The 13162-nt window shown below is 45.9% G+C and overlaps 1 pseudogene; it reads right to left on the reverse strand.

Annotated features, from left to right (window-relative positions):
• Positions 1-10689: 10689 nt before the first annotated feature.
• LOC115871424 lies at positions 10690-10843 on the reverse strand (annotated as a pseudogene).
• Between the last annotated feature and the right edge of the window lie 2319 nt (positions 10844-13162).

Consider the following 13162-nt stretch of genomic DNA (forward strand, 5'->3'; position numbering starts at 1 on the left):
CGTGAGACGTCTTGGTGGCTCAGTTCTTGCTGATGGTGGTTAAGGGGGAACGTAGCCCCACTGCTGCTAGATCCTCCTATTTTTCCAATGTTGCTGACCTAGTTTTCGTGTCTTTGTTTATAAAGAGAGGTTTCAGTGAGACAAAAGACACCTGTAGGTAACATCTGCCTCCTGGCTGTCAGTCCACATACCCCAACCTTGAGGACGTCTTGAGATGCTGGCCCAGTGTCCACCCTGCTGCTTGGTGCTTCCTTGCCTCAAGAACCTTCCTCTCAGGGAGCTGCCTCTTAACAACAGCTGGGCTGATCAAAGTAGCGTTTCGTTTTCTGAATGGGTCAGATTCATGTTGCCCCTTGGACATTCTTCCTGCCATCTGGTCTCTTGGTAACATGGATTCTAGAGTGATGAGAATGAAGAGGATTATTCAGCAGACGCGCTCTCTTCTATTCTTCCATCCATCTCACTTGCTGGTGACTGCGGCTGTCTTTCAGGAGCTCTGATAGGCCAACAATGAAGGACTTAGTGGATAACCGAGAAGCTGACAGTCTAAGCTCACCCTGCAGTGCTGGGGGAGAAAGGGCTGGCAATATGCTTTAGTGAAAATGGAAAACTCCATGGCCGCTGAGTCATTTCTAACTCAAGCACACCTCCAGGAGCAAGAAGAACTCACTCTTCATCGTTTCCCAAAGTTAAGGTGACCAGATTTTAACATTGGTAAAGTGGGACACCAGTGGGACACCATTGATAAAACTCATATCCTGGCGAAATAGCCACATGGCAGCCGAAAACCGTAGACCCTAGCTTGTCGTGCATTCTTTCCAAAACTCGGGACTTTTAAAAAATGCCACGGGACACAGGACAAATAAATCGGGACTCTCCAGCCAAAAGCAGGATGTCTGGTCACCTTACAAAGTGTACATCCTCAGTGCCCCCTAAAGAAGAGTCTTCTTTTCCTTCCTGCACCTCACCCCCCAACTCTGCCCAGGTTGGGTAACCACTAGTAAATTTGGACTCCATTCTCTTCCCTTCCTTCCTTTTCTTCCTTGTTTTCCTCCATCTCTTCCTCATGGTTCTTACTGGCCACTTCTTTCTCTACCTCCCTAACACCCCCTCTTTCCATGCCAACTCCATTGCATAGAGGTTACTATAGATTTTTGAGAAACAAAAATAATCTATGTCATTGGATTTAAAGAATTTAGAGCAGGAACATGGAACCTGCAATGGATTAAGTTGGAAAACACATGGCCGGTGTCTAAGCCTTATCAGGTTTAAGTGCGTGAGTCCGGGACAGTAGTTTATCTGTGGTGACTTGGTTTTAGTGACTGAATTTCACACAGAGCTTCATTGCTCACGGGCTCCTTTGTCATGTCTCCTGAAATGACATGGAGAGTTGGGGGGGGGGTTGGTGCATTTTTCTTCACAGGCTGCTTTTGCTTTCCTCATAGCCACAAAGTATTCATGAGCCCAAAGGGAACATGAAACACTGATTGAAAGGGAAGTCTCCCATCATCTCCCTCCAATCTTGTTGCTAGGTGCTTTCGGGTCACTTCGGGTCACGGCAACCAGACGTACCCTGCGAGACCTTCCTGGTGCGGCACCAGCCTCACAATGGTTCTCACATTTGAACTCAGTGTCGCAGCCACTGTGTCAATCCATCTCATGGAGGACTGTCCTCTTGTTCACCGCCCTCTCTTTTATCAAGCATGATGCTCTCTGGGCACTTGTCTCTCCTGATAGCATGTCGCGAGACGAAGTCTCCCTATCTTGGCTTCCAAGCAACAGTCTGGCCGTACTTCTCCCAAGACAGATGCGTTTGTCTGTTTGAATGTTGCCATGGGACTGGCAACGTTCTTTGCCAGTATGCATCGATTCTTTTGGGTCTTCTTTGTGCGATGTGTGGTTTTCACACACCTCTGAGGCCATTGGAAAGACTAGGGCTTGGGCCCCCTGCACTTTGAGTCCTCTAAGCATCATTCTGGATTCCATCCCTTGAACGAGGTCTTGGGAAGCATATTAACCCAGTGTGATGCGTCATTCGATCTCTTGACTGCTGCTTCCATGAGCACTGATGGTGGATGCAAGCAAGACACAATCCTTCTGATAATTCCGATGATGATTCATTTTCTGGTTGCTAAGCAACACTAAGATTGGCATTTGTACTTCCTACTGGGAAAATACTACGGAAAAAGGTGCCTAAGCCTGCGAGGCAGGCTGTAACTACACAGAGCCATTCTGACCCGTTGCCGCTGACTAAATCTGACTCACAGGGACCCTATGGTACAGAGAAACCCCCTGCTCAGGGGGTTTCCAAGCTTAAAATCTATATGGAGGCAGGATGTCACATAATTTTTGCATGGAACATCTCGTGGATTTGACCTTTCAGGTTAGCAGTCAAGCACTTACCCACTGAGTGGCAGGGGTGTTTAGGGAATTGGTGAAGGCTTTGTACATACTTTAGTTTTAGCCCTAACTCATTAGTTTATACTAAGGAAATAATCACTGGTGCGTTGAAAGACTTAACCTCCAACTATGTCCATGATAGTGCCATTTATGAGCATGAAACTCTGGAGTCATTTAAATGTCTAGTAAGAATGAATCAACTAAAGAGAGAGAGAGAGATGCAATGGTATGATATGAGATCTTTGAAATATGGGTATTGAAGAATATTAGTGTTGTATTCCATCAAGTCCATTTCAATGCACGGCACCCGAACGGTCATTGTAGAATGGCCCCAGAGGGTTGCCCAGGTTGCTGCCATCTTTGTGAGAGAAGTGGTCAGTGTTTTTCTTCCTTGGAGCTGCTGAATGGGTGTGTTAGCAGCTGACTCCTGAGCCCTTTGCCACCAGGGCGCCTTTGAATGGGCATGAAAAGAAGACGAAAGCATGCTCTATCAGCGGATGGCAAACAATGGCCATGGTCCAAGTCCTACTCATCACTTGCTTTACTGGGGACAGCAGTATCCATTCACTTATTAGTGCGGCTGTAGAACTGCATTGTTGGGCTAGAGTCCGTATGCCTTTCAGCACAGCTGAAAATACTAGTTGACCCTTTCTGATGAGGCTGACTGTCCGCTATCATTAAGTCATAGTGCAGAGCAAGCCTGTCCCTCTGAATCACACACCTACAGAATGTCCTTTTGCTTTTCAGCAGTTTCCAGACTTTATACAAGGGGGCTTCACACTGCCTGTAGGGAAATCCCATTATCTTTCACTTTGCATGTTGTTCACGGCCTTTCAGAAACCCCCTCATACTTTTGCCATCACGTAGAATACAGGCCTGTCTCTTTAATTGGATGAGGCCATTTTTGGAATCTCATGATAGCTGGCCTCCAGTGATCCTCCTCTCCCCACCCCTCATTGTCTTCTTGTGGTAGCAAGGATGACCACAGGGTCTCACGTTCTTCCCTGGAGTTGGGACTCATTACCAATGGCCTTGACATTAGCTTCTACTCCATGTTGCAGCTGGGAGTTTACAAGCAACAGAGAAAGAGGAGCGAGGCCAAGGTGACTGGAGAAAATTAAGATCTGCAGACATGACATTTCCTCCAAACCAGCCTGTCTTGCTTTCTCCCATAATTACTCACCATGTTGTTTACAAATGGGGAATAGCATTCTACTGTGCAGTGTCTTCCAAGAGACTAAAGGTAATTTGAAATCATCCTCCAGCAAAAGCCCCAAGAAAAGCATTCGGAACGCCCTGTTGCCATTCCCTCTGGCTACTGACACGGCATTATTGATACACAAATCAAAGCTGACTGCTCTCCTAACAGTGAGTCCCCTGGCAGTAGAGAGCTTTCCACGGAAGAGGTGTTCCTTTCTTAAGAGAGGACCAAGTTAATAGGAGACTGCTCCATCACAAGCTAAGTAAAACATGAAAGAGATCCTGATTTGAAAATCTTCCCTTCCTGGTTTTTGGGTTTTGTGGGGTTTTTTTTGGAATGTGGAATAGTCCTACGAAAAAGAAAAGAAGAAAATCAATGAAAGACTAAGAAATCCAAACGATGCTGAGGAAGAGACAGGTAAGAGACAAAGGATGCAGCACACGTCACATGGTTGGAGGTCTGTCACCAGATGTCACCTGTCACAAATATGTCACAGGAAACTCACACCTGCTGAAAGGTTCCACCACGAGAGCTGCTGCTTTCAGACACGGTGGTTCATCAAAAGCTTTGCCTGGGCTGTGCAGCATTGGCACTTCTGGGGCCTCTCAGGTCACAAATCCATTCCTGAACTGAGGTGCGGCTCCCCTCTTGATGACAACATTTGCCTAGCCTGAGCATGAACCCCTCCAAAGAGGGGGGGAAAGTCATGCCCTCCCAAACACAGCAACCTAGTACGTTGTGAGCCAGTTCTAATTACATAAAAGGTTTCCTTGTGATGAGCTAAAATCTCTCCCCCTGTGTCTTGTACATTTATGGATCATTCCTTTTGGTTTCACTGATGATCCGTTTGTTGAATCCATATAGCTTACTGATTATTAAATACCCTTCCAGCTATTTGGGGGCTCTGAGGCATTCTACTCCCATAGACTTATCGTCTTGCAAATTCACAGGGAGAGTTCTATTCTGTCTATAGGGCACTGTGAGTCAGAATGGGTGCAATGACCGTATTTTGGTTTTCTATCAGCTACTATGGATACTGGGGTATTCCAAAAAAGCCAAATTCCTGGAGAATTTAACCTGTTAAAATCAAACCACCGCATCAATCTCAACTCCAAGCAACCTGATAGGACCGAGTAGCACAACCCCACAGGGTTTTCAGGCTGCCACATCTGTCTTCCCTAGAGTGACTGGTGGTTCCAACCACTGCTCCACCCCCAGCCCACAGACACACCAACACACCAGCAAGATCATGTCAGATTTGGCCAAGGAAAGATGAACTGGGGTGAACGGGATGGAGGATATTTGAGGAGACTTTAGATGGAAGTGAGGGAAGAGGCCATTGAGAGGAGTTCTTTGGAGCTGATAAGCAGCTGCCGTCAGAAGTAAGACTGAGCCAAGAACAAGAATCAGGAAGAGCGAATGCCCTGAAGTGAGGATATGCAGAGAATGTTCCAGAAACGGAAAGCCAACAAATTTGGCAGGTACTCCGAATAAGGCAGGACATGGTAGAAAATATGAGAGGGTGCCCCCTCCAAAAATAATGGGTATCCCCTCATACCATTGTAGATGTAGCCTGGGAGGAGCTTTTGTAGTATGCAACTTGCTCTGAGTTAGTGCATCCAGTGGCATAACCCGGGAAGGTTCTCTCTGGTCATAGTGAATTTTTTCACAAAAGCAGTTTCACTTGAACTTTTTTGTGTGTAATGGTGGATTTAAGAGAACAGGATGTGGCTCTCAAAATTTGTTTCCTGCTTGGGAAAAATGCCCCAGAAACTGTTGTGATGTTGAACACAGCTTATAAGGACAGCACTATGGGAAAAACTCAAGTGTATGAGTGCTTTTCTTGTTTCAAAAAAGGGGAAATGTTCATTGATGACAAACCTTGTTCTGGACAGAAATGTCAACAAAATCCATGTACTTGTGCTTGAAGAACAATGACAGTGTAAGACATGACAAAATAATAATAATTTATAAATTATCAAGGGTTCATTGGAGGGGGGTAGGGAGGGAAGGGGAAAAATGAGGAACTGATACCAAGCGCTCAAGTAGAAAGAAAATGTTTTGAGAATGATGATGGCAACAAATGTACAAATGTGCTTGACACAATGGATGTACGTATGGATTGTTCTAAAGAGTGTTACAAGCCCCTAATAAAATGATTTTTAAAGTGATTTTAAAAGGAAAAAAATAACAATGGATCATTGAACTGATGGGGAAATAATCTGGACTATCTTGGAGCTCAGTTCAGCGCGAATTTTAATGGAAGATTTGGGAAGGAGAGGGTCGCTGTGAAATTTGTTCCTCGGGTTCTGATTGGCCAGCAAAAAGAACATTGACTGGAAACGTGCCTTAAAAGAACAGCTCCAAAGTGACGCAGACTTTTTTCCAAGGTCATTGCTGGTGATGAGACATGGTGCTTTCTTATGACCCGAAAGCAAACATCAATCAAGCCAGTGGAAGATGCCATCACCACCTCGTCCCAAAAAAGCTTGTCAAGTGAAAGCAAAGATCATGATGAGGCTCATTTGTGTGTGTGTGTGTTTTAATGTGAGGGGGATAATGCATTTGGAGTTCGTTCCACCAGGTCAGCCTGTTAATCAAGCTTTCTATTTAGAGGTTCTGAAAAGATTTCATAACAGCCGGTGTGCAACAAAAATGGTCTTATATTTTGTGTGTCCCCTCATAAGACTGGAGATGTAGCCTGGAAGGAGATCACAGATGTAGGGAATCCCCACCCGCCCCCAACAAATACAGTTTGTGGGTGCATGGTGGGTCCCAGCCTAGGTATTTTCAAAGCTCCCAGGTGATTCTAATCGTCAACCAATGTTGAGATGCACTCATTCTAAGCAATGGGAAGCCATCGAGTTTTGTAGCCCATTTCGAAGGTCAAAAAAGGGGAGCTTTGTGACACCTTCTTCAGAGATTTGAAAAGAGTCTTTGGCTGCTGCTCCCACCCAAACCCTCACCTCCTCTTCTCCCCTCCCTTCTCTTCCTGAAGCCGAATCTCACCAGCTCCTTTTATGCCATTTGGTTTAACAGATATTTATTGCAGCCATACCAGGAAGGCTGGAACATACAACCCCTCGATATGCTAGAACGTGATAGTGCACATTTGTCTGTTAGATTAACTAGTCCAGTGGGTCCCACTTTGTCTTCTGTCCCAGGAGGCCCTTGGCCCATCCTCACCCCACCCCTCTCCATACGGGAGGCCGATGGACAGAAATCTATCCCAACAAGGGCAGACTGTAATACTGTCTGTCTCCTACCCCAATGGTTCTGCTCTGTTCACTTACCAGTGGAGAACAATCAAGCTAACTGGTCCCTGGAAGAGACGCCTGTGCTCAAGAAATGTTGAGATGGGAAGAGAAATGGCTATAGGATTCATGTGGTAAATATGGTAAGTCTTCTTTGGTGTTAGATCCATGGTGGTGAGTTCCCTGCGAAAGGGCTAGAAGGGGTTCACCTCATCTAATACTGCCGTTTCTGCCCAGAGGATCCTTTCTTCTAACTCTGAAGTACTCCTGGAAAGCCTTTCTCAGGGCAGACCTATGGGCGACACATCCTGACCAAGTGCTTGATGATGTCGTCTCTTATTCAGAGACTGGCAAGTCCCTTCAATGAACACAGACCCTTTAATGAACACAGAAGTAACACATGTCCAAAGATGGACCTTCTCTCTGGGTTCACATGTCTCTGGGAACCCGTGGCCATCTAGTAGAACTGCTCTGTTGGAGTTTTGCGGTTGTGATCTAGCAGAAGCACATCACCAGGCCTGTCTTCCAAGGTGCTTCTGGGTGGATTCAAACCACTAATCGTTGGGATTAGAAGTGGGGCACTTGACTGTATGTCCCAAGGACTCCTTCACGTGTATATGAACTCTGTATTCTGAATGAGCTTCCTCACTGCCCAAATCTTTAAACGAGATCATTCTAGAAGTTCCGATATTCCAATACCTATATAGTCTTATATACTCAAGTATAAGCTGACCTGAATATCAGCCAAGGCATGTAATTTTGCCACAAAAACTATATTAAAAATGTGCTGAAAAACTGGACTTATACACCAGTATATACAGTATATTATGGACTTACTGCTATGACATCACACCATTTTACAGTGGCATATGTAGCCATTTGTTAAAGACCTGGACCTGTTCAAATCAGTTGGTTGACATGCCTTACCCGTTGGTAAAGGTTTGGCATATTACCTACCCATCACTGGGCTCTTGCTGAGCTCTAGGATACACATTTAGAGTGGACAATGCTGGGTTGTCGCACCAGTCTCCAGTGGTCTGAGCCTGATCCAGAGGAGTGAACACCTAGAAACTGTTTCTACCTGACCTTCCCACCTCCTCTAGCTGCCCACCACAACTGAATCGTCCTGGGATCAGAGCAGGCCAACGTGTCTTCTTTGGGCTCTGAATTAGGCTCTTCTTCTGAACTAGGATCAGGTCAAAGAGAAATTCAATCTTCCCCTTCCTCTTCCCTTCTGGTCCTCACTCTCTCCCTCTAGCTCTTTAGCACAAGCGCGCGCGCGCACGCACTCTCGCTCTCTGCTTCTCTCTTTATAAGGTAAAAACCTGAAAGTTCTTGGCAGCCATATTGCATGATCAGGAAATTGGGACGCTGAACCAGGCAACCAGCAGTGAACGCAAAGAATTAACCAGATGCTGCGGAATGATTTGCAATGTACTTCCAATCACATTGAACCACGTGAAATTTCCAATCTTTGACCAGTTGGAAATGGACCATGACTTATAAAGTTGACATAGAGTTTATTTCTGATCGTGCTACTGAGAATGTATAATGGAATTGGTCTCTTCAATGTCCTCTGATTGTTGATTTGAGTTTGCTGTTGTGTGTTTCCCCCAACCCCCCTGCCCACCCCACCCCTACAATATGGAATCTCTGAGCTGATTGTGAACCATTTCCTTGGACATGAGTTTTCATGGGGACAGGGTAGGCCTGAAGCAAAGGGAATTATCAATCTGACTTTTGAAGGGGGCTTGTTTAATCAAGGGCTATTGATGAATTGTTTAAAAATTGTTTGGTGTGTCTGAACCTCAAAAGTGGACTTAGAGGGAGACTTAAGCCCCCTTTCAAATGCAAATGAACTAGGAGCCACCAGTGAAACAAACCCAAACTCAGAAAACTCTAACCCATGGCCATCAATCAATCGAGTAGATTCTGACCCATAGCGTCCCTATCGAGGGTTTTGGAGGCTGTAGATCTTTGGGGTGTAGACAGGTTCATCTTTCTCTCCTGGAGCAGCTGGTGACTTTAAGCCTCCAACATTGTGGTTAGCAGCCCAACACAAGTAGGAGCCATAGTAAAAGCTAATTTTCCAACCACAACGTGACGGTTTGGGCAGACCAATAATTCTTAGCTCAGACAGTTTCTGGGCCCCTGGCTACAAGATACCAAATGTGCTGTCACTCAAGTCAATGATGACTCACGCTGACCCTAGAGGACAGAGTAGAACTCCCTAGGGATTCTTTGCCCGTAAGTCTCCCCCCACCCCCACCCCCATAAGTCTTATGGGAATAAAAAGCTTCATTTTTCTGACATGGTGGGTTTGAACTGCAAACTTTGTGGTTAGCAGCTCAATGCTTAAGCCACTAGGCTAGCAGAATGAATGGTCAAGAATAGTGGCTGCCCAACTAATAGATGAGAGATCCAACACATAGATTCGTGCAGGGACACTTCCAGCTTAAGAGTCAAAATAGCAGATGCATGCTTTTGGAGGAAAGGTTAACCTGGGATGGCCCCTTGTCCATCAAAAGGATACTGGTTGATCATCAAAAGAGATCTGGACAATGACTGGCTATTGGAGGAGCTCCTCAACATGGGACAAAGCCACCTGAGTGATCAAGAAAGGCTTGGTGCTCTATGGTCGTCTGCAGGAGGCAGAAGGTAGTGGCTCTTTGTGCAGGCTTGTTACCGCCTATCCAATTCCGCCGATACTTGCTTCTATTACAACCTAGCTGTGACTTGTGAGAAGGGACCCAGAGCCCACACCTGCTCTAACAGTTGGGAGTTAATGATACTGAACCCAAAGAACATAGTGTGGGGAAAATGAAACCTGCTCAGATCACTTGGCAACAGATGCTCTGAGAGGGGCAGAGGTGAGAGCCAGGATAATGAACCCACAGGGCATCTCCGTGCCTGGCTGCTGCCCTTTCCCAAGGCCCCCCTTGTTTATAGCTCTTGCACCCCATGGAACAGCCTGAGTCTATAAAGCAAATCCCTTGTGTTTTCCATAAGCCATGCCCAGGGCACTTTATCCCTCACAGTCCAATCCAATCCTTACCCACAGCCTTCTGATGATCCACAGAAAGACATCAAGACCTACTGGTTGTAGCGGCTGCTTTTATGGAGCCGTAAGTTCTTCTTGAATTATTTAGTTCACCGCCTAGCACTTATGGCAAACACCTCTCCCGCTTGACCCAGAAATTCTTAGTTACTAAAGGGACATTTTATCATCTTTGTATTGGGCCACATCACAGAAGAAATATGGATCGGTTTTACACAAGGCTATGGAGTCTGTAAGCATTGAGCTGCTAACCACAAGGTCAGTGGTTCAAACTCACCAGCCCTTTGGCAGGAGAAAGTTAAGACTGACAGCTCCCATAAAGATTCAAAGCCTTGGAAACCCTGCATAGGGTCTCTATGAGTCAAAACACACCAGATGAGTTCTAGGGAGTCTGTAGTGTGCTGATGGGTAGACAGAAACATATGCCAGAGCTCCTTTTAAAAAAGGTCATTGTGAATATACACAGCAAAACACGCACAGATTCAATGGAGTTTGCATTTTGATGTTATTGCATTCTTTAAGTCCTACAACTATTTGCTTCCTCTTTCTGAGTTCCTTCCCTATAGCGTAACTCCACTAACCCCTAGATTTCCTCTCCTCTTTCAAGGGATTGTCCTTCAGTCTGAACCCATAGAGAGCTATAGAAAGAGAAGGATGTTTAAGGCAGGCTTTCTTCATGTTATTTAGGGATTAAAACGATTTTTTACATTCGTTCCACAGACATATCATTCACGTATCACCCCATTCAATGATTTATTATGTTTTAATTCTAGGCATGAGGGCACATGGAGTCCCCCACCGTCACAGATGATACTATTGTGTTGCCCACATTGGGGGAAATCGCAGGGTCAGCACCTCGGCAGTGCAAACGAGCCATGCTCTGGACAAACCACACTTGTGATCATGCTATTTCCCCTGCCACGTAAGAATTACATTTCAAAATTGTGCAATCACCACCTCAATCCATTTTAGGGTATTTTCTTCCCTTTTGCATCATTGTTATTAGCTCCCCCTCCCGCCCCACAGCACCCCCTGCGGTAACCCTAAAACACGCTTACTCTAGCTATTGCGTCTATAGATTTACCTGTCCGGGATGTTATACTCGAGGCTGGGGGTAGAGTGGTTACTCGTGGGGCTGCTATCTGCATTGTCTCAAATTTGAAGACACCAACCATCTGCAGGAGAAAGTCAGGGCGTTCTCTGCTGTCAGAGTTACAGTCCTGGAAACTCACAGGGCAGGTCTACGCTGTCCTGTAGGGTAGCTAATGAGACAGCATGGACTCTATGACGGTGAGTTTGGTGGGGTTATTTTGTCTTGGATTTCATTTAAAGAAAATCATGCAAAGAAAGACTCCAACAACTATAACAAACAGAACAAATACACAGGGACATCCCAATCCAAAAGAAAGCAGGAAATCATATAAACCAGAGCAAATTATGAATGGGTCAAAAGATTTCAGGGGACATGGTTGGCTTAAGGTTTCAAGAAGATCTCAGCGCAATCATTCCAGGGGGTTATGCAGCCTGGAGGCTTCCAGATACTCTTGGGTTGCATGAGCATTTGAACTTCTACTCTGCAGCCCCTCTCTTTGGTGTAGGATTCATCTATAGACTCTGTCCTCAAAAGGCTCAGTCATGGTAGCCAGGAACCACCCACTTCTTCTGATCTCAGGTCATCATTCTTCCTGTAGGAAGAGACACCCACCTGAGACCTCCCAAATGCGTGTTAGTGCTTCAGAAAGTCCGTTCCATCGACCCCATAGGTGGCAAAGCAGCCTGTCAATGATGAAATGAGGATCATCGTAAACACCCAGCATCCAACTAGTACATCACTTCGCCTGTGTGCTGCAGCCTCTTGGGAGCACTTACCTATCTTCTGAGGGAAGCCCTCCCTGGAAGCCACTGTAGCTAGCTGTTCCCGCCTGTCTCACATTTAGGTGACAATCCCCAGGAATCTGTGTCTATAAAGAGGATCAGCAGGCTAGTGTTCTCAGCCCCAACAAGCCCCTTCATGCAAAGCTGGACCAGTTTATACACAAATGGGTCCCTGCTGTACTTATTAAGCAAGAACTAGCAAGAGCCAAAGGACCACTCAAGGTGTGATCATCAAGCCTCCAGTTGTTTCCTGAAAAGGTTGGCAGTTCAAACCTATTCAGCTGCTCCTATAAAGATTCCACCCAAGTCCTAATCCATTGGCATCAAGTTGATTGGGACTCATAGAGACCTTCCAGAACACAACAGAAATGGCCCATAAGGTTTCTGGGGCTGTAACCTTTCTGCAAGTAGATAGCCTCGTCTTTCTCCAGTGGAGTAGTTGGTGGGTTCAACTGCTAACCTTTCAGTGACAACACCGTGATTTACCAACTGTATCCCAAGCCCTAGAACCCTTATGGGTTGGAATACTGTGTCACACTCGCTCACTGTGAATAGGAATCAACTCAGGGTCATCTGACAACAGTAAGAGTCGCAGATAAGTGCCCTCCAAGACAAACAACCAAAGAAACAAAAGATTCTTCAACAAATGGAACTCTTTCTTGGCTACCCCATTTTATCAGCTCCAGGAGCATCCAACAAACATGGATTTCTGTCTGCTAGCTCAAGGACAGGTTGACTTTTAGGACCACTGCCACGGAATAGCACAGGTGCTTTTGTTGTGCCTGCAAGATGCACCTGCGTTCAAAGACGTTTCTCTTGGTGACTAATATGGCTCCTCTGGATAGAAACCCAGGGGATTGGTTTTTCCCCATCTTCCCCAGCAGTGGAACTTCATCGGTTTCACCAGGCTGTGCTACATAGAGTGCTCACGTTTCCTGCACTAATACAAATCAATCCAGGAGAGAGTGCCACTCAGAATGGATGGGCCCAGTCCTGCCTCAGGATAATGGGGCTTTCTTGCTGACATGCTCCATTAGGGACCACCGCACACATCTCCCTCAATAAACAAGCTTACTGCTCAAGTAATAAAGTCATGTAAGGAGAGAAGTCAGCCAGAAGACCAGGATGTAAGAGAGGTTCTCGGGGAAGAATCATTCTGACTTGGATTAAAAGAGACTTCTGGAGACTCAAATCCAATGCCATCTTTCGACTGAGAACTGGGTCCCTGGCTATCTGTCTGAATCCCCCTGATCCTATCCCCTCTCCTCTATAGGCTGTGGAGAAAGGTTCCTTCTCACTGTCCTAAGTAAGGACAGGGAACGTGGTGACTTTAAAGCCAATTAAGCCCTGGCTGGATCTTAGCACCCTTTCCTC

The sequence above is a fragment of the Echinops telfairi genome, unplaced genomic scaffold (assembly GCF_000313985.2).
Source record: "Echinops telfairi isolate 266 unplaced genomic scaffold, ASM31398v2 ScPeMD7_5592;HRSCAF=6446, whole genome shotgun sequence".
NCBI lineage: Eukaryota > Metazoa > Chordata > Mammalia > Afrosoricida > Tenrecidae > Echinops > Echinops telfairi.